This window comes from Chiloscyllium punctatum, chromosome 15 (assembly GCF_047496795.1).
Source record: "Chiloscyllium punctatum isolate Juve2018m chromosome 15, sChiPun1.3, whole genome shotgun sequence".
Taxonomy (NCBI): domain Eukaryota; kingdom Metazoa; phylum Chordata; class Chondrichthyes; order Orectolobiformes; family Hemiscylliidae; genus Chiloscyllium; species Chiloscyllium punctatum.
The window spans coordinates 19,184,793-19,204,473 of NC_092753.1; the positions used below are offsets into that span (position 1 = coordinate 19,184,793).

Genomic DNA, 19,681 nt, shown 5'->3' on the forward strand with positions numbered 1-19,681 from the left:
AAAGGGTCAACGCTTTCATCCAGAGGGTGGTACGTGTGTGGAATGAGCTGCCAGAGGAAGTGGCGGAGGCTGGTACAATTGCAACATTTTCCAGGCATTTGGATGGGTATATGAATAGGAAGGGTTTGGAAGGATATGGGCCGGGTGCTGGCAGGTGGGACTAGATTGGGTTGGGATATCTGGTCGGCATGGGCAGGTTGGACCGAAGGGTCTGTTTCCGAGCTGTACATCTCTATCTCGATGACTATGTCTACGCTGTAAATCAGAAACCAAACCCGAAGTCGGTGGTAAAGCTGTATGAAGAGAAATCAGAGTTCACGTTTCGGTCCGGTGAACCTTTCTGAGAACTTGACAAGTTTTAATTGTGTGATCGTTCCAGGGTTGCCCTGGGATTTTCGTGCTATTTCTGTTATTGATTGATTTCAGATGATGAGAAATCCGAAATGCTGCTTTGTGTGTATTAAAAAGTGAGGCGGGGCATCAGGAGACCGATCCACTCAGTAAAACTCGGTCTTTGATGACTTCTCAATTCTAATATTTCACTGCAAAATTTCCAGCAAAACAACAACGAAATTTCGAGTCAAGAACTATTATGGCACATCAGCTGATTTCTAGAGCGCTTCAGGCTGTAGCGATGGTGGTATAGTGGTGAGCATAGCTGCCTTCCAAGCAGTTGACCCGGGTTCGATTCCCAGCCATCGCAAGCAGTGCATTTTAACACCACTCCACAACCAAAAGAGCCGATCGATTCAGTGGGAATGAAACACCTCCGTCTGCACATCACATTGAGTCTGCCAGACCTCTGGAGTGCAGACACAACTTTGAAGTTGAGGATGTCCCCAGGAGGATTAAGGAGTCAAGTCGAGCACGGTTCAAAGAAACACGAGTCATGGCAGAATTCCTTGGTTTTCCATCTTATTTCGAAAGAAATGTTTCCGGATTTCACTCATTTCAACATTACTCTCATTTTGTTTTTTGTGAACTACAGCCTAATATCAAGTGAAATGTGGGTGGACAGTTCACAAATATCCAAACAACGTTATTTCTCATATCGAATCGGTAATGTTATTGTTTTAGGTGCAGGTCAGAAATAGGAGGAGTGGACACCAGCTGCTTTTATATTTCCAGTATGAGAAAATGATTCGATAAAACTCTGAGAGATGATAGAAGTGACCACACAGTGAGTGAAAGTTTAATCCAGGATAAAGTTAAAAATCACACAACACCAGATTACAGTCCAACAGCTTTACTTGGAAGCACTAGTTTTAGGAGTGCTCCGAAAGCTACTTGGACGATAACCTGGTATTGTGTGATTTTGAACTTTGTCCTCCCCAGTCCACCACAGGCTCCTCCACGTCATCATCCGATATAGTCATCATGGATTTGTTAAGGGAAGGTAGTGTCTGATGAAGGTGACTGATTTTCTTTGAAGGATAAAGAATGGATGGAGTGTATCCGATGTAGATCAACCTGATGATAAGAAGGACCATAAGACGCAGTATTTATAGCAAAAGGATTACAGTTTAATGCAGCTGAAATGATATATTAAACACATTTAGGTTAAGCCTTTCATCTTTTATAATGGGTTTACTAGTTTCCGTTCTTTAATATAAGAACCTCAGAACCTTTTCAAAGTTACGTTGTCGAGATAACTTCAGGTTGTCTAACAAGAGATGCCATCTCAGCTCAGACAATGCATTAAAGGTGTGAGGTTAAAGTCTGTCTGTGTCCCAATCTTGAGTCAGACTGGTTCTAGCCTCCCAGTCGGAGAGCACTTCAGCGCTCTGTGCCTTTCGGTCTCGGACCCCTGGGTGACAATCCTGCAAGGCAGACTATGGGACAGCCAACAATGCAAAGTGGCCAAGCAGAGGCTGATAGTTAAGTTCGGTACCCATGGGGATGACTTTAACTGGGCACTTTGGTTCATGTCACACGACACGTGACAACACTGCACTGTATACTATTTCACGGACACTACACAAGTACACGCACACACACAAAAGCACACTCCTACCGACCCACACACACATGCATACCCTCTCTCAAACACAAGCTCTCTCTCATAAACTCACTCAAACACTTCCACATTCACAGCCACTCACGCACATTCTCACAAATTGATACCTCAGTACACTCACACACATGCACCTACACACACTCTCACACACCCGCATATCCCTACATGCATACACACACACACAGACACACACACACAGCCACACACACCCACACATGCACCCACACACACACACATGCAGCCACACACACACGCATGCACCCACACACGCAGACACACACACACACACACACACATATACACACACACACACACACAGTCCCCCCCGCCCCCCCCACACACACTGATTCCGGGTTCTCACGACTCTCAGCTGGAGACTATCATTGCCTGCAGACCCGACCTTCATCCCCCCACGACACCATGAAGGGTAACACTTGTTCATGCCCTTACACAGCCGTCTGTGCCCTCCCTTGACACCGTCCTTTCCATCTTGCCCACCGCCCCTCCATGCCCCTCTACCTCCTTCCTGCGCAGGTTTGCTCTGACAATGTCAATTTCACGTCCTTTGTCAATTTCACTTCCTATGTCAATTTCACCGCACTACGTTTTCTTTTTCCCCTCACGAACCGGGATGACCCTACGCTGTGCTTGCTGACCCCACCCCCTACGTTTGCCTTCCCGGATAGCGCTTTGTGTTTCGTTGGACCCGCAGGAGTAGCTGCGGACGTTCTGCTTAAACCTGAGCGGATAACACTGTTCTGCTCGGAGACAGGGAGGTCTGTAGATGCTGGAGCCCGAAACATCGATTTCCCTGCTGTGCGTTTCCAGCAACACACTCTCGACACTGTTCTGCCACGACCCTGTCTCGGTTGCACACAATCCCATTCATCATTAAGGCGCCACGGCATCCCAAGGACTTGGGACCCATGGGAACTAAATGATGACAGCGGCCTCAGCACTCTGCACCCCCTGACCTTGGAAAGCCCATCTTGGTTCAGGTTACCTATCTCGGGCAGGGAGGGTTTTGCGTGCACTGCCTTCCCACATCAGTGGAAGCGACCTTCACTAAACAGCTGCCCATGACTACCCCTTGCTGTGAAGTTAAACATCACACAACACCAGGTTATAGTCCAACAGATTTAATTGGAAGCTCTAGATTTCGGACAACCACCTGATGAAGGAGCAGCGCTCCGAAAGCTAGTGCTTCCAATTAAACCTGTTGGTCTATAACCTGGTGTTGTGTGATTTTTAACTTTCTATACCCCAGTCCAACACTGGCATCTCCAAATCATGCCCTCCTGTGAAAACCCCTTACTGCTGACTGACACCTCCCCCTCTTCTACAAAGTAAAAGAAAAACCTGCAAATCTATCAACGGGATCGAACTTCAAATTAATACATATTCCTCGAGAGGGTTCTGCTTCCCGAACTGTTACCCGGAATTCCCTCCTCTCCACAATTACTGCAGCGTGGCCTCAGTCTAATGGTTCCTCTGTTTTTGCCGTTTTTGTTTTCTAAGAAAACTCTTGAGAAGTTTTAGAAACTGAAAGAACTGCAGAATTATGTGGGGCATGGATAGGATAAATAGACAAAGTCTTTTCCCTGGGGTTGGGGAGTCCAGAACTAGAGGGCATAGGTTTAGTGTGAGAGGCGAAAGATATAAAAGCGACCAAAGGGTCAACGCTTTCATCCAGAGGGTGGTACGTGTGTGGAATGAGCTGCCAGAGGAAGTGGCGGAGGCTGGTACAATTGCAACATTTTCCAGGCATTTGGATGGGTATATGAATAGGAAGGGTTTGGAAGGATATGGGCCGGGTGCTGGCAGGTGGGACGAGATTGGGTTGGGATATCTGGTCGGCATGGGCAGGTTGGACCGAAGGGTCTGTTTCCGAGCTGTACATCTCTATCTCGATGACTATGTCTACGCTGTAAATCAGAAACCAAACCCGAAGTCGGTGGTAAAGCTGTATGAAGAGAAATCAGAGTTCACGTTTCGGTCCGGTGAACCTTTCTGAGAACTTGACAAGTTTTAATTGTGTGATCGTTCCAGGGTTGCCCTGGGATTTTCGTGCTATTTCTGTTATTGATTGATTTCAGATGATGAGAAATCCGAAATGCTGCTTTGTGTGTATTAAAAAGTGAGGCGGGGCATCAGGAGACCGATCCACTCAGTAAAACTCGGTCTTTGATGACTTCTCAATTCTAATATTTCACTGCAAAATTTCCAACAAAACAACAACGAAATTTCGAGTCAAGAACTATTATGGCACATCAGCTGATTTCTAGAGCGCTTCAGCCTGTAGCGATGGTGGTATAGTGGTGAGCATAGCTGCCTTCCAAGCATTTGAGCCGGGTTCAATTCCCGGCCATCGCAAGCAGTGCATTTTAACACCACTCCACAACCAAAAGAGCCGATCGATTCAGTGGGAATGAAACACCTCCGTCTGCACATCACATTGAGTCTGCCAGACCTCTGGAGTGCAGACACAACTTTGAAGTTGAGGATGTCCCCAGGAGGATTAAGGAGTCAAGTCGAGCACGGTTCAAAGAAACACGAGTCATGGCAGAATTCCTTGGTTTTCCATCTTATTTCGAAAGAAATGTTTCCGGATTTCACTCATTTCAACATTACTCTCATTTTGTTTTTTGTGAACTACAGCCTAATATCAAGTGAAATGTGGGTGGACAGTTCACAAATATCCAAACAACGTTATTTCTCATATCGAATCGGTAATGTTATTGTTTTAGGTGCAGGTCAGAAATAGGAGGAGTGGACACCAGCTGCTTTTATATTTCCAGTATGAGAAAATGATTCGATAAAACTCTGAGAGATGATAGAAGTGACCACACAGTGAGTGAAAGTTTAATCCAGGATAAAGTTAAAAATCACACAACACCAGATTACAGTCCAACGGCTTTACTTGGAAGCACTAGTTTTAGGAGTGCTCCGAAAGCTACTTGGACGATAACCTGGTATTGTGTGATTTTGAACTTTGTCCTCCCCAGTCCACCACAGGCTCCTCCACGTCATCATCCGATATAGTCATCATGGATTTGTTAAGGGAAGGTAGTGTCTGATGAAGGTGACTGATTTTCTTTGAAGGATAAAGAATGGATGGAGTGTATCCGATGTAGATCAACCTGATGATAAGAAGGACCATAAGACGCAGTATTTATAGCAAAAGGATTACAGTTTAATGCAGCTGAAATGATATATTAAACACATTTAGGTTAAGCCTTTCATCTTTTATAATGGGTTTACTAGTTTCCGTTCTTTAATATAAGAACCTCAGAACCTTTTCAAAGTTACGTTGTCGAGATAACTTCAGGTTGTCTAACAAGAGATGCCATCTCAGCTCAGACAATGCATTAAAGGTGTGAGGTTAAAGTCTGTCTGTGTCCCAATCTTGAGTCAGACTGGTTCTAGCCTCCCAGTCGGAGAGCACTTCAGCGCTCTGTGCCTTTCGGTCTCGGACCCCTGGGTGACAATCCTCCAAGGCAGACTATGGGACAGCCAACAATGCAAAGTGGCCAAGCAGAGGCTGATAGTCAAGTTCGGTACCCATGGGGATGACTTTAACTGGGCACTTTGGTTCATGTCACACGACACGTGACAACACTGCACTGTATACTATTTCACGGACACTACACAAGTACACGCACACACACAAAAGCACACTCCTACCGACCCACACACACATGCATACCCTCTCTCAAACACAAGCTCTCTCTCATAAACTCACTCAAACACTTCCACATTCACAGCCACTCACGCACATTCTCACAAATTGATACCCCAGTACACTCACACACATGCACCTACACACACTCTCACACACCCGCATATCCCTACATGCATACACGCACACACAGACACACACACACACAGCCACACACACCCACACATGCACCCACACACACACACATGCATGCACCCACACACGCAGACACACACACACACACAGGACACACACCCACACATGCACCCACACACACACGCATGCACCCACACACGCAGACACACACACACACACACATATACACACACACACACACACACACACAGTCCCCCCCGCCCCCCCCACACACACTGATTCCGGGTTCTCACGACTCTCAGCTGGAGACTATCATTGCCTGCAGACCCGACCTTCATTCCCCCACGACACCATGAAGGGTAACACTTGCTCATGCCCTTACACTGCCGTCTGTGCCCTCCCTTGACCCCGTCCTTTCCATCTTGCCCACCGCCCCTCCATGAGGCTCTCCCTCCTTCCTGCGCAGGTTTGCTCTGACAATGTCAATTTCACGTCCTTTGTCAATTTCACTTCCTATGTCAATTTCACCGCACTACGTTTTCTTTTTCCCCTCACGAACCGGGATCACCCTACGCTGTGCTTGCTGACCCCACCCCCTACGTTTGCCTTCCCGGATAGCGCTTTGTGTTTCGTTGGACCCGCAGGAGTAGCTGCGGACGTTCTGCTTAAACCTGAGCGGATAACACTGTTCTGCTCGGAGACAGGGAGGTCTGTAGATGCTGGAGCCCGAAACAGCGATTTCCCTGCTGTGCGTTTCCAGCAACACACTCTCGACACTGTTCTGCCACGACCCTGTCTCGGTTGCACACAATCCCATTCATCATTAAGGCGCCACGGCATCCCAAGGACTTGGGACCCATGGGAACTAAATGATGACAGCGGCCTCAGCACTCTGCACCCCCTGACCTTGGAAAGCCCATTTTGGTTCAGGTTACCTATCTAGGGTAGGGAGGGTTTTGCGTGCACTGCCTTCCCACATCAATGGAAGCGACCTTCACTAAACAGCTGCCCATGACTACCCCTTGCTGTGAAGTTAAACATCACACAACACCAGGTTATAGTCCAACAGATTTAATTGGAAGCTCTAGATTTCGGACAACCACCTGATGAAGGAGCAGCGCTCCGAAAGCTAGTGCTTCCAATTAAACCTGTTGGTCTATAACCTGGTGTTGTGTCATTTTTAACTTTCTATACCCCAGTCCAACACTGGCATCTCCAAATCATGCCCTCCTCTGAAAACCCCTTACTGCTGACTGACACCTCCCCCTCTTCTACAAAGTAAAAGAGAAACCTGCAAATCTATCAACGGGATCGAACTTCAAATTAATACATATTCCTCGAGAGGGTTCTGCTTCCCGAACTGTTACCCGGAATTCCCTCCTCTCCACAATTACTGCAGCGTGGCCTCAGTCTAATGGTTCCTCTGTTTTTGCCGTTTTTGTTTTCTAAGAAAACTCTTGAGAAGTTTTAGAAACTGAAAGAACTGCAGAATTATGTGGGGCATGGATAGGATAAATAGACAAAGTCTTTTCCCTGGGGTCGGGGAGTCCAGAACTAGAGGGCATAGGTTTAGTGTGAGAGGCGAAAGATATAAAAGCGACCAAAGGGTCAACGCTTTCATCCAGAGGGTGGTACGTGTGTGGAATGAGCTGCCAGAGGAAGTGGCGGAGGCTGGTACAATTGCAACATTTTCCAGGCATTTGGATGGGTATATGAATAGGAAGGGTTTGGAAGGATATGGGCCGGGTGCTGGCAGGTGGGACGAGATTGGGTTGGGATATCTGGTCGGCATGGGCAGGTTGGACCGAAGGGTCTGTTTCCGAGCTGTACATCTCTATCTCGATGACTATGTCTACGCTGTAAATCAGAAACCAAACCCGAAGTCGGTGGTAAAGCTGTATGAAGAGAAATCAGAGTTCACGTTTCGGTCCGGTGAACCTTTCTGAGAACTTGACAAGTTTTAATTGTGTGATCGTTCCAGGGTTGCCCTGGGATTTTCGTGCTATTTCTGTTATTGATTGATTTCAGATGATGAGAAATCCGAAATGCTGCTTTGTGTGTATTAAGAAGTGAGGCGGGGCATCAGGAGACCGATCCACTCAGTAAAACTCGGTCTTTGATGACTTCTCAATTCTAATATTTCACTGCAAAATTTCCAACAAAACAACAACGAAATTTCGAGTCAAGAACTATTATGGCACATCAGCTGATTTCTAGAGCGCTTCAGCCTGTAGCGATGGTGGTATAGTGGTGAGCATAGCTGCCTTCCAAGCAGTTGACCCGGGTTCAATTCCCGGCCATCCCAAGCAGTGCATTTTAACACCACTCCACAACCAAAAGAGCCGATCGATTCAGTGGGAATGAAACACCTCCGTCTGCACATCACATTGAGTCTGCCAGACCTCTGGAGTGCAGACACAACTTTGAAGTTGAGGATGTCCCCAGGAGGATTAAGGAGTCAAGTCGAGCACGGTTCAAAGAAACACGAGTCATGGCAGAATTCCTTGGTTTTCCATCTTATTTCGAAAGAAATGTTTCCGGATTTCACTCATTTCAACATTACTCTCATTTTGTTTTTTGTGAACTACAGCCTAATATCAAGTGAAATGTGGGTGGACAGTTCACAAATATCCAAACAACGTTATTTCTCATATCGAATCGGTAATGTTATTGTTTTAGGTGCAGGTCAGAAATAGGAGGAGTGGACACCAGCTGCTTTTATATTTCCAGTATGAGAAAATGATTCGATAAAACTCTGAGAGATGATAGAAGTGACCACACAGTGAGTGAAAGTTTAATCCAGGATAAAGTTAAAAATCACACAACACCAGATTACAGTCCAACAGCTTTACTTGGAAGCACTAGTTTTAGGAGTGCTCCGAAAGCTACTTGGACGATAACCTGGTATTGTGTGATTTTGAACTTTGTCCTCCCCAGTCCACCACAGGCTCCTCCACGTCATCATCCGATATAGTCATCATGGATTTGTTAAGGGAAGGTAGTGTCTGATGAAGGTGACTGATTTTCTTTGAAGGATAAAGAATGGATGGAGTGTATCCGATGTAGATCAACCTGATGATAAGAAGGACCATAAGACGCAGTATTTATAGCAAAAGGATTACAGTTTAATGCAGCTGAAATGATATATTAAACACATTTAGGTTAAGCCTTTCATCTTTTATAATGGGTTTACTAGTTTCCGTTCTTTAATATAAGAACCTCACAACCTTTTCAAAGTTACGTTGTCGAGATAACTTCAGGTTGTCTAACAAGAGATGCCATCTCAGCTCAGACAATGCATTAAAGGTGTGAGGTTAAAGTCTGTCTGTGTCCCAATCTTGAGTCAGACTGGTTCTAGCATCCCAGTCGGAGAGCACTTCAGCGCTCTGTGCCTTTCGGTCTCGGACCCCTGGGTGACAATCCTGCAAGGCAGACTATGGGACAGCCAACAATGCAAAGTGGCCAAGCAGAGGCTGATAGTCAAGTTCGGTACCCATGGGGATGACTTTAACTGGGCACTTTGGTTCATGTCACACGACATGTGACAACACTGCACTGTATACTATTTCACGGACACTACACAAGTACACGCACACACACAAAAGCACACTCCTACCGACCCACACACACATGCATACCCTCTCTCAAACACAAGCTCTTTCTCATAAACTCACTCAAACACTTCCACATTCACAGCCACTCACGCACATTCTCACAAATTGATACCCCAGTACACTCACACACATGCACCTACACACACTCTCACACACCCGCATACACACACACACAGACACACACACACACAGCCACACACACCCACACATGCACCCACACACACACACATGCAGCCACACACACACGCATGCACCCACACACGCAGACACACACACACACACACACACACATATACACACACACACACACACAGTCCCCCCCGCCCCCCCCACACACACTGATTCCGGGTTCTCACGACTCTCAGCTGGAGACTATCATTGCCTGCAGACCCGACCTTCATCCCCCCACGACACCATGAAGGGTAACACTTGCTCATGCCCTTACACTGCCGTCTGTGCCCTCCCTTGACCCCGTCCTTTCCATCTTGCCCACCGCCCCTCCATGACGCTCTACCTCCTTCCTGCGCAGGTTTGCTCTGACAATGTCAATTTCACGTCCTTTGTCAATTTCACTTCCTATGTCAATTTCACCGCACTACGTTTTCTTTTTCCCCTCACGAACCGGGATCACCCTACGCTGTGCTTGCTGACCCCACCCCCTACGTTTGCCTTTCAGGATAGCGCTTTGTGTTTCGTTGGACCCGCAGGAGTAGCTGCGGACGTTCTGCTTAAACCTGAGCGGATAACACTGTTCTGCTCGGAGACAGGGAGGTCTGTAGATGCTGGAGCCCGAAACATCGATTTCCCTGCTGTGCGTTTCCAGCAACACACTCTCGACACTGTTCTGCCACGACCCTGTCTCGGTTGCACACAATCCCATTCATCATTAAGGCGCCACGGCATCCCAAGGACTTGGGACCCATGGGAACTAAATGATGACAGCGGCCTCAGCACTCTGCACCCCCTGACCTTGGAAAGCCCATCTTGGTTCAGGTTACCTATCTCGGGCAGGGAGGGTTTTGCGTGCACTGCCTTCCCACATCAGTGGAAGCGACCTTCACTAAACAGCTGCCCATGACTACCCCTTGCTGTGAAGTTAAACATCACACAACACCAGGTTATAGTCCAACAGATTTAATTGGAAGCTCTAGATTTCGGACAACCACCTGATGAAGGAGCAGCGCTCCGAAAGCTAGTGCTTCCAATTAAACCTGTTGGTCTATAACCTGGTGTTGTGTGATTTTTAACTTTCTATACCCCAGTCCAACACTGGCATCTCCAAATCATGCCCTCCTGTGAAAACCCCTTACTGCTGACTGACACCTCCCCCTCTTCTACAAAGTAAAAGAGAAACCTGCAAATCTATCAACGGGATCGAACTTCAAATTAATACATATTCCTCGACAGGGTTCTGCTTCCCGAACTGTTACCCGGAATTCCCTCCTCTCCACAATTACTGCAGCGTGGCCTCAGTCTAATGGTTCCTCTGTTTTTGCCGTTTTTGTTTTCTAAGAAAACTCTTGAGAAGTTTTAGAAACTGAAAGAACTGCAGAATTATGTGGGGCATGGATAGGATAAATAGACAAAGTCTTTTCCCTGGGGTCGGGGAGTCCAGAACTAGAGGGCATAGGTTTAGTGTGAGAGGCGAAAGATATAAAAGCGACCAAAGGGTCAACGCTTTCATCCAGAGGGTGGTACGTGTGTGGAATGAGCTGCCAGAGGAAGTGGCGGAGGCTGGTACAATTGCAACATTTTCCAGGCATTTGGATGGGTATATGAATAGGAAGGGTTTGGAAGGATATGGGCCGGGTGCTGGCAGGTGGGACTAGATTGGGTTGGGATATCTGGTCGGCATGGGCAGGTTGGACCGAAGGGTCTGTTTCCGAGCTGTACATCTCTATCTCGATGACTATGTCTACGCTGTAAATCAGAAACCAAACCCGAAGTCGGTGGTAAAGCTGTATGAAGAGAAATCAGAGTTCACGTTTCGGTCCGGTGAACCTTTCTGAGAACTTGACAAGTTTTAATTGTGTGATCGTTCCAGGGTTGCCCTGGGATTTTCGTGCTATTTCTGTTATTGATTGATTTCAGATGATGAGAAATCCGAAATGCTGCTTTGTGTGTATTAAAAAGTGAGGCGGGGCATCAGGAGACCGATCCACTCAGTAAAACTCGGTCTTTGATGACTTCTCAATTCTAATATTTCACTGCAAAATTTCCAACAAAACAACAACGAAATTTCGAGTCAAGAACTATTATGGCACATCAGCTGATTTCTAGAGCGCTTCAGCCTGTAGCGATCGTGGTATAGTGGTGAGCATAGCTGCCTTCCAAGCAGTTGACCCGGGTTGGATTCCCGGCCATCGCAAGCAGTGCATTTTAACACCACTCCACAACCAAAAGAGCCGATCGATTCAGTGGGAATGAAACACCTCCGTCTGCACATCACATTGAGTCTGCCAGACCTCTGGAGTGCAGACACAACTTTGAAGTTGAGGATGTCCCCAGGAGGATTAAGGAGTCAAGTCGAGCACGGTTCAAAGAAACACGAGTCATGGCAGAATTCCTTGGTTTTCCATCTTATTTCGAAAGAAATGTTTCCGGATTTCACTCATTTCAACATTACTCTCATTTTGTTTTTTGTGAACTACAGCCTAATATCAAGTGAAATGTGGGTGGACAGTTCACAAATATCCAAACAACGTTATTTCTCATATCGAATCGGTAATGTTATTGTTTTAGGTGCAGGACAGAAATAGGAGGAGTGGACACCAGCTGCTTTTATATTTCCAGTATGAGAAAATGATTCGATAAAACTCTGAGAGATGATAGAAGTGACCACACAGTGAGTGAAAGTTTAATCCAGGATAAAGTTAAAAATCACACAACACCAGATTACAGTCCAACAGCTTTACTTGGAAGCACTAGTTTTAGGAGTGCTCCGAAAGCTACTTGGACGATAACCTGGTATTGTGTGATTTTGAACTTTGTCCTCCCCAGTCCACCACAGGCTCCTCCACGTCATCATCCGATATAGTCATCATGGATTTGTTAAGGGAAGGTAGTGTCTGATGAAGGTGACTGATTTTCTTTGAAGGATAAAGAATGGATGGAGTGTATCCGATGTAGATCAACCTGATGATAAGAAGGACCATAAGACGCAGTATTTATAGCAAAAGGATTACAGTTTAATGCAGCTGAAATGATATATTAAACACATTTAGGTTAAGCCTTTCATCTTTTATAATGGGTTTACTAGTTTCCGTTCTTTAATATAAGAACCTCAGAACCTTTTCAAAGTTACGTTGTCGAGATAACTTCAGGTTGTCTAACAAGAGATGCCATCTCAGCTCAGACAATGCATTAAAGGTGTGAGGTTAAAGTCTGTCTGTGTCCCAATCTTGAGTCAGACTGGTTCTAGCCTCCCAGTCGGAGAGCACTTCAGCGCTCTGTGCCTTTCGGTCTCGGACCCCTGGGTGACAATCCTGCAAGGCAGACTATGGGACAGCCAACAATGCAAAGTGGCCAAGCAGAGGCTGATAGTCAAGTTCGGTACCCATGGGGATGACTTTAACTGGGCACTTTGGTTCATGTCACACGACACGTGACAACACTGCACTGTATACTATTTCACGGACACTACACAAGTACACGCACACACACAAAAGCACACTCCTACCGACCCACACACACATGCATACCCTCTCTCAAACACAAGCTCTCTCTCATAAACTCACTCAAACACTTCCACATTCACAGCCACTCACGCACATTCTCACAAATTGATACCCCAGTACACTCACACACATGCACCTACACACACTCTCACACACCCGCATATCCCTACATGCATACACGCACACACAGACACACACACACACAGCCACACACACCCACACATGCACCCACACACACACACATGCAACCACACACACACGCATGCACCCACACACGCAGACACACACACACACACACACACACATATACACACACACACACACACACAGTCCCCCCCGCCCCCCCCACACACACTGATTCCGGGTTCTCACGACTCTCAGCTGGAGACTATCATTGCCTGCAGACCCGACCTTCATCCCCCCACGACACCATGAAGGGTAACACTTGCTCATGCCCTTACACTGCCGTCTGTGCCCTCCCTTGACCCCGTCCTTTCCATCTTGCCCACCGCCCCTCCATGACGCTCTACCTCCTTCCTGCGCAGGTTTGCTCTGACAATGTCAATTTCACGTCCTTTGTCAATTTCACTTCCTATGTCAATTTCACCGCACTACGTTTTCTTTTTCCCCTCACGAACCGGGATCACCCTACGCTGTGCTTGCTGACCCCACCCCCTACGTTTGCCTTCCAGGATAGCGCTTTGTGTTTCGTTGGACCCGCAGGAGTAGCTGCGGACGTTCTGCTTAAACCTGAGCGGATAACACTGTTCTGCTCGGAGACAGGGAGGTCTGTAGATGCTGGAGCCCGAAACATCGATTTCCCTGCTGTGCGTTTCCAGCAACACACTCTCGACACTGTTCTGCCACGACCCTGTCTCGGTTGCACACAATCCCATTCATCATTAAGGCGCCACGGCATCCCAAGGACTTGGGACCCATGGGAACTAAATGATGACAGCGGCCTCAGCACTCTGCACCCCCTGACCTTGGAAAGCCCATCTTGGTTCAGGTTACCTATCTCGGGCAGGGAGGGTTTTGCGTGCACTGCCTTCCCACATCAGTGGAAGCGACCTTCACTAAACAGCTGCCCATGACTACCCCTTGCTGTGAAGTTAAACATCACACAACACCAGGTTATAGTCCAACAGATTTAATTGGAAGCTCTAGATTTCGGACAACCACCTGATGAAGGAGCAGCGCTCCGAAAGCTAGTGCTTCCAATTAAACCTGTTGGTCTATAACCTGGTGTTGTGTGATTTTTAACTTTCTATACCCCAGTCCAACACTGGCATCTCCAAATCATGCCCTCCTGTGAAAACCCCTTACTGCTGACTGACACCTCCCCCTCTTCTACAAAGTAAAAGAGAAACCTGCAAATCTATCAACGGGATCGAACTTCAAATTAATACATATTCCTCGAGAGGGTTCTGCTTCCCGAACTGTTACCCGGAATTCCCTCCTCTCCACAATTACTGCAGCGTGGCCTCAGTCTAATGGTTCCTCTGTTTTTGCCGTTTTTGTTTTCTAAGAAAACTCTTGAGAAGTTTTAGAAACTGAAAGAACTGCAGAATTATGTGGGGCATGGATAGGATAAATAGACAAAGTCTTTTCCCTGGGGTCGGGGAGTCCAGAACTAGAGGGCATAGGTTTAGTGTGAGAGGCGAAAGATATAAAAGCGACCAAAGGGTCAACGCTTTCATCCAGAGGGTGGTACGTGTGTGGAATGAGCTGCCAGAGGAAGTGGCGGAGGCTGGTACAATTGCAACATTTTCCAGGCATTTGGATGGGTATATGAATAGGAAGGGTTTGGAAGGATATGGGCCGGGTGCTGGCAGGTGGGACTAGATTGGGTTGGGATATCTGGTCGGCATGGGCAGGTTGGACCGAAGGGTCTGTTTCCGAGCTGTACATCTCTATCTCGATGACTATGTCTACGCTGTAAATCAGAAACCAAACCCGAAGTCGGTGGTAAAGCTGTATGAAGAGAAATCAGAGTTCACGTTTCGGTCCGGTGAACCTTTCTGAGAACTTGACAAGTTTTAATTGTGTGATCGTTCCAGGGTTGCCCTGGGATTTTCGTGCTATTTCTGTTATTGATTGATTTCAGATGATGAGAAATCCGAAATGCTGCTTTGTGTGTATTAAAAAGTGAGGCGGGGCATCAGGAGACCGATCCACTCAGTAAAACTCGGTCTTTGATGACTTCTCAATTCTAATATTTCACTGCAAAATTTCCAACAAAACAACAACGAAATTTCGAGTCAAGAACTATTATGGCACATCAGCTGATTTCTAGAACGCTTCAGCCTGTAGCGATCGTGGTATAGTGGTGAGCATAGCTGCCTTCCAAGCAGTTGACCCGGGTTGGATTCCCGGCCATCGCAAGCAGTGCATTTTAACACCACTCCACAACCAAAAGAGCCGATCGATTCAGTGGGAATGAAACACCTCCGTCTGCACATCACATTGAGTCTGCCAGACCTCTGGAGTGCAGACACAACTTTGAAGTTGAGGATGTCCCCAGGAGGATTAAGGAGTCAAGTCGAGCACGGTTCAAAGAAACACGAGTCATGGCAGAATTCCTTGGTTTTCCATCTTATTTCGAAAGAAATGTTTCCGGATTTCACTCATTTCAACATTACTCTCATTTTGTTTTTTGTGAACTACAGCCTAATATCAAGTGAAATGTGGGTGGACAGTTCACAAATATCCAAACAACGTTATTTCTCATATCGAATCGGTAATGTTATTGTTTTAGGTGCAGGACAGAAATAGGAGGAGTGGACACCAGCTGCTTTTATATTTCCAGTATGAGAAAATGATTCGATAAAACTCTGAGAGATGATAGAAGTGACCACACAGTGAGTGAAAGTTTAATCCAGGATAAAGTTAAAAATCACACAACACCAGATTACAGTCCAACAGCTTTACTTGGAAGCACTAGTTTTAGGAGTGCTCCGAAAGCTACTTGGACGATAACCTGGTATTGTGTGATTTTGAACTTTGTCCTCCCCAGTCCACCACAGGCTCCTCCACGTCATCATCCGATATAGTCATCATGGATTTGTTAAGGGAAGGTAGTGTCTGATGAAGGTGACTGATTTTCTTTGAAGGATAAAGAATGGATGGAGTGTATCCGATGTAGATCAACCTGATGATAAGAAGGACCATAAGACGCAGTATTTATAGCAAAAGGATTACAGTTTAATGCAGCTGAAATGATATATTAAACACATTTAGGTTAAGCCTTTCATCTTTTATAATGGGTTTACTAGTTTCCGTTCTTTAATATAAGAACCTCAGAACCTTTTCAAAGTTACGTTGTCGAGATAACTTCAGGTTGTCTAACAAGAGATGCCATCTCAGCTCAGACAATGCATTAAAGGTGTGAGGTTAAAGTCTGTCTGTGTCCCAATCTTGAGTCAGACTGGTTCTAGCCTCCCAGTCGGAGAGCACTTCAGCGCTCTGTGCCTTTCGGTCTCGGACCCCTGGGTGACAATCCTCCAAGGCAGACTATGGGACAGCCAACAATGCAAAGTGGCCAAGCAGAGGCTGATAGTCAAGTTCGGTACCCATGGGGATGACTTTAACTGGGCACTTTGGTTCATGTCACACGACACGTGACAACACTGCACTGTATACTATTTCACGGACACTACACAAGTACACGCACACACACAAAAGCACACTCCTACCGACCCACACACACATGCATACCCTCTCTCAAACACAAGCTCTCTCTCATAAACTCACTCAAACACTTCCACATTCACAGCCACTCACGCACATTCTCACAAATTGATACCTCAGTACACTCACACACATGCACCTACACACACTCTCACACACCTGCATATCCCTACATGCATACACGCACACACAGACACACACACACACAGCCACACACACCCACACATGCACCCACACACGCAGACACACACACACACACAGGACACACACCCACACATGCACCCACACACGCACGCATGCACCCACACACGCAGACACACACACACACACACATATACACACACACACACACACAGTCCCCCCCGCCCCCCCCACACACACTGATTCCGGGTTCTCACGACTCTCAGCTGGAGACTATCATTGCCTGCAGACCCGACCTTCATTCCCCCACGACACCATGAAGGGTAACACTTGCTCATGCCCTTACACTGCCGTCTGTGCCCTCCCTTGACCCCGTCCTTTCCATCTTGCCCACCGCCCCTCCATGAGGCTCTCCCTCCTTCCTGCGCAGGTTTGCTCTGACAATGTCAATTTCACGTCCTTTGTCAATTTCACTTCCTATGTCAATTTCACCGCACTACGTTTTCTTTTTCCCCTCACGAACCGGGATCACCCTACGCTGTGCTTGCTGACCCCACCCCCTACGTTTGCCTTCCCGGATAGCGCTTTGTGTTTCGTTGGACCCGCAGGAGTAGCTGCGGACGTTCTGCTTAAACCTGAGCGGATAACACTGTTCTGCTCGGAGACAGGGAGGTCTGTAGATGCTGGAGCCCGAAACATCGATTTCCCTGCTGTGCGTTTCCAGCAACACACTCTCGACACTGTTCTGCCACGACCCTGTCTCGGTTGCACACAATCCCATTCATCATTAAGGCGCCACGGCATCCCAAGGACTTGGGACCCATGGGAACTAAATGATGACAGCGGCCTCAGCACTCTGCACCCCCTGACCTTGGAAAGCCCATCTTGGTTCAGGTTACCTATATAGGGTAGGGAGGGTTTTGCGTGCACTGCCTTCCCACATCAATGGAAGCGACCTTCACTAAACAGCTGCCCATGACTACCCCTTGCTGTGAAGTTAAACATCACACAACACCAGGTTATAGTCCAACAGATTTAATTGGAAGCTCTAGATTTCGGACAACCACCTGATGAAGGAGCAGCGCTCCGAAAGCTAGTGCTTCCAATTAAACCTGTTGGTCTATAACCTGGTGTTGTGTCATTTTTAACTTTCTATACCCCAGTCCAACACTGGCATCTCCAAATCATGCCCTCCTGTGAAAACCCCTTACTGCTGACTGACACCTCCCCCTCTTCTACAAAGTAAAAGAGAAACCTGCAAATCTATCAACGGGATCGAACTTCAAATTGATACATATTCCTCGAGAGGGTTCTGCTTCCCGAACTGTTACCCGGAATTCCCTCCTCTCCACAATTACTGCAGCGTGGCCTCAGTCTAATGGTTCCTCTGTTTTTGCCGTTTTTGTTTTCTAAGAAAACTCTTGAGAAGTTTTAGAAACTGAAAGAACTGCAGAATTATGTGGGGCATGGATAGGATAAATAGACAAAGTCTTTTCCCTGGGGTCGGGGAGTCCAGAACTAGAGGGCATAGGTTTAGTGTGAGAGGCGAAAGATATAAAAGCGACCAAAGGGTCAACGCTTTCATCCAGAGGGTGGTACGTGTGTGGAATGAGCTGCCAGAGGAAGTGGCGGAGGCTGGTACAATTGCAACATTTTCCAGGCATTTGGATGGGTATATGAATAGGAAGGGTTTGGATGGATATGGGCCGGGTGCTGGCAGGTGGGACTAGATTGGGTTGGGATATCTGGTCGGCATGGGCAGGTTGGACCGAAGGGTCTGTTTCCGAGCTGTACATCTCTATCTCGATGACTATGTCTACGCTGTAAATCAGAAACCAAACCCGAAGTCGGTGGTAAAGCTGTATGAAGAGAAATCAGAGTTCACGTTTCGGTCCGGTGAACCTTTCTGAGAACTTGACAAGTTTTAATTGTGTGATCGTTCCAGGGTTGCCCTGGGATTTTCGTGCTATTTCTGTTATTGATTGATTTCAGATGATGAGAAATCCGAAATGCTGCTTTGTGTGTATTAAAAAGTGAGGCGGGGCATCAGGAGACCGATCCACTCAGTAAAACTCGGTCTTTGATGACTTCTCAATTCTAATATTTCACTGCAAAATTTCCAGCAAAACAACAACGAAATTTCGAGTCAAGAACTATTATGGCACATCAGCTGATTTCTAGAGCGCTTCAGCCTGTAGCGATGGTGGTATAGTGGTGAGCATAGCTACCTTCCAAGCATTTGACCCGGGTTCGATTCCCGGCCATCGCAAGCAGTGCATTTTAACACCACTCCACAACCAAAAGAGCCGATCGATTCAGTGGGAATGAAACACCTCCGTCTGCACATCACATTGAGTCTGCCAGACCTCTGGAGTGCAGACACAACTTTGAAGTTGAGGATGTCCCCAGGAGGATTAAGGAGTCAAGTCGAGCACGGTTCAAAGAAACACGAGTCATGGCAGAATTCCTTGGTTTTCCATCTTATTTCGAAAGAAATGTTTCCGGATTTCACTCATTTCAACATTACTCTCATTTTGTTTTTTGTGAACTACAGCCTAATATCAAGTGAAATGTGGGTGGACAGTTCACAAATATCCAAACAACGTTATTTCTCATATCGAATCGGTAATGTTATTGTTTTAGGTGCAGGTCAGAAATAGGAGGAGTGGACACCAGCTGCTTTTATATTTCCAGTATGAGAAAATGATTCGATAAAACTCTGAGAGAT

At 46.8% G+C, this 19,681-nt stretch overlaps 4 non-coding genes across 4 annotated transcripts; all 4 read left to right on the forward strand.

Moving 5' to 3' along the window:
- The first annotated feature begins 631 nt into the window (after positions 1 to 631).
- Positions 632 to 703, forward strand: trnag-ucc (transfer RNA glycine (anticodon UCC)). Its single transcript has one exon. It is a non-coding gene; the product is annotated as a tRNA-Gly (tRNA).
- A 3,615-nt stretch (positions 704 to 4,318) lies between these two features.
- On the forward strand, positions 4,319 to 4,390 carry trnag-ucc (transfer RNA glycine (anticodon UCC)). Its single transcript has one exon. It is a non-coding gene; the product is annotated as a tRNA-Gly (tRNA).
- A 3,674-nt stretch (positions 4,391 to 8,064) lies between these two features.
- Positions 8,065 to 8,136, forward strand: trnag-ucc (transfer RNA glycine (anticodon UCC)). The gene has a single exon. It is a non-coding gene; the product is annotated as a tRNA-Gly (tRNA).
- An 11,014-nt stretch (positions 8,137 to 19,150) lies between these two features.
- Positions 19,151 to 19,222, forward strand: trnag-ucc (transfer RNA glycine (anticodon UCC)). Its single transcript has one exon. It is a non-coding gene; the product is annotated as a tRNA-Gly (tRNA).
- The last annotated feature ends 459 nt before the right edge of the window (positions 19,223 to 19,681 follow it).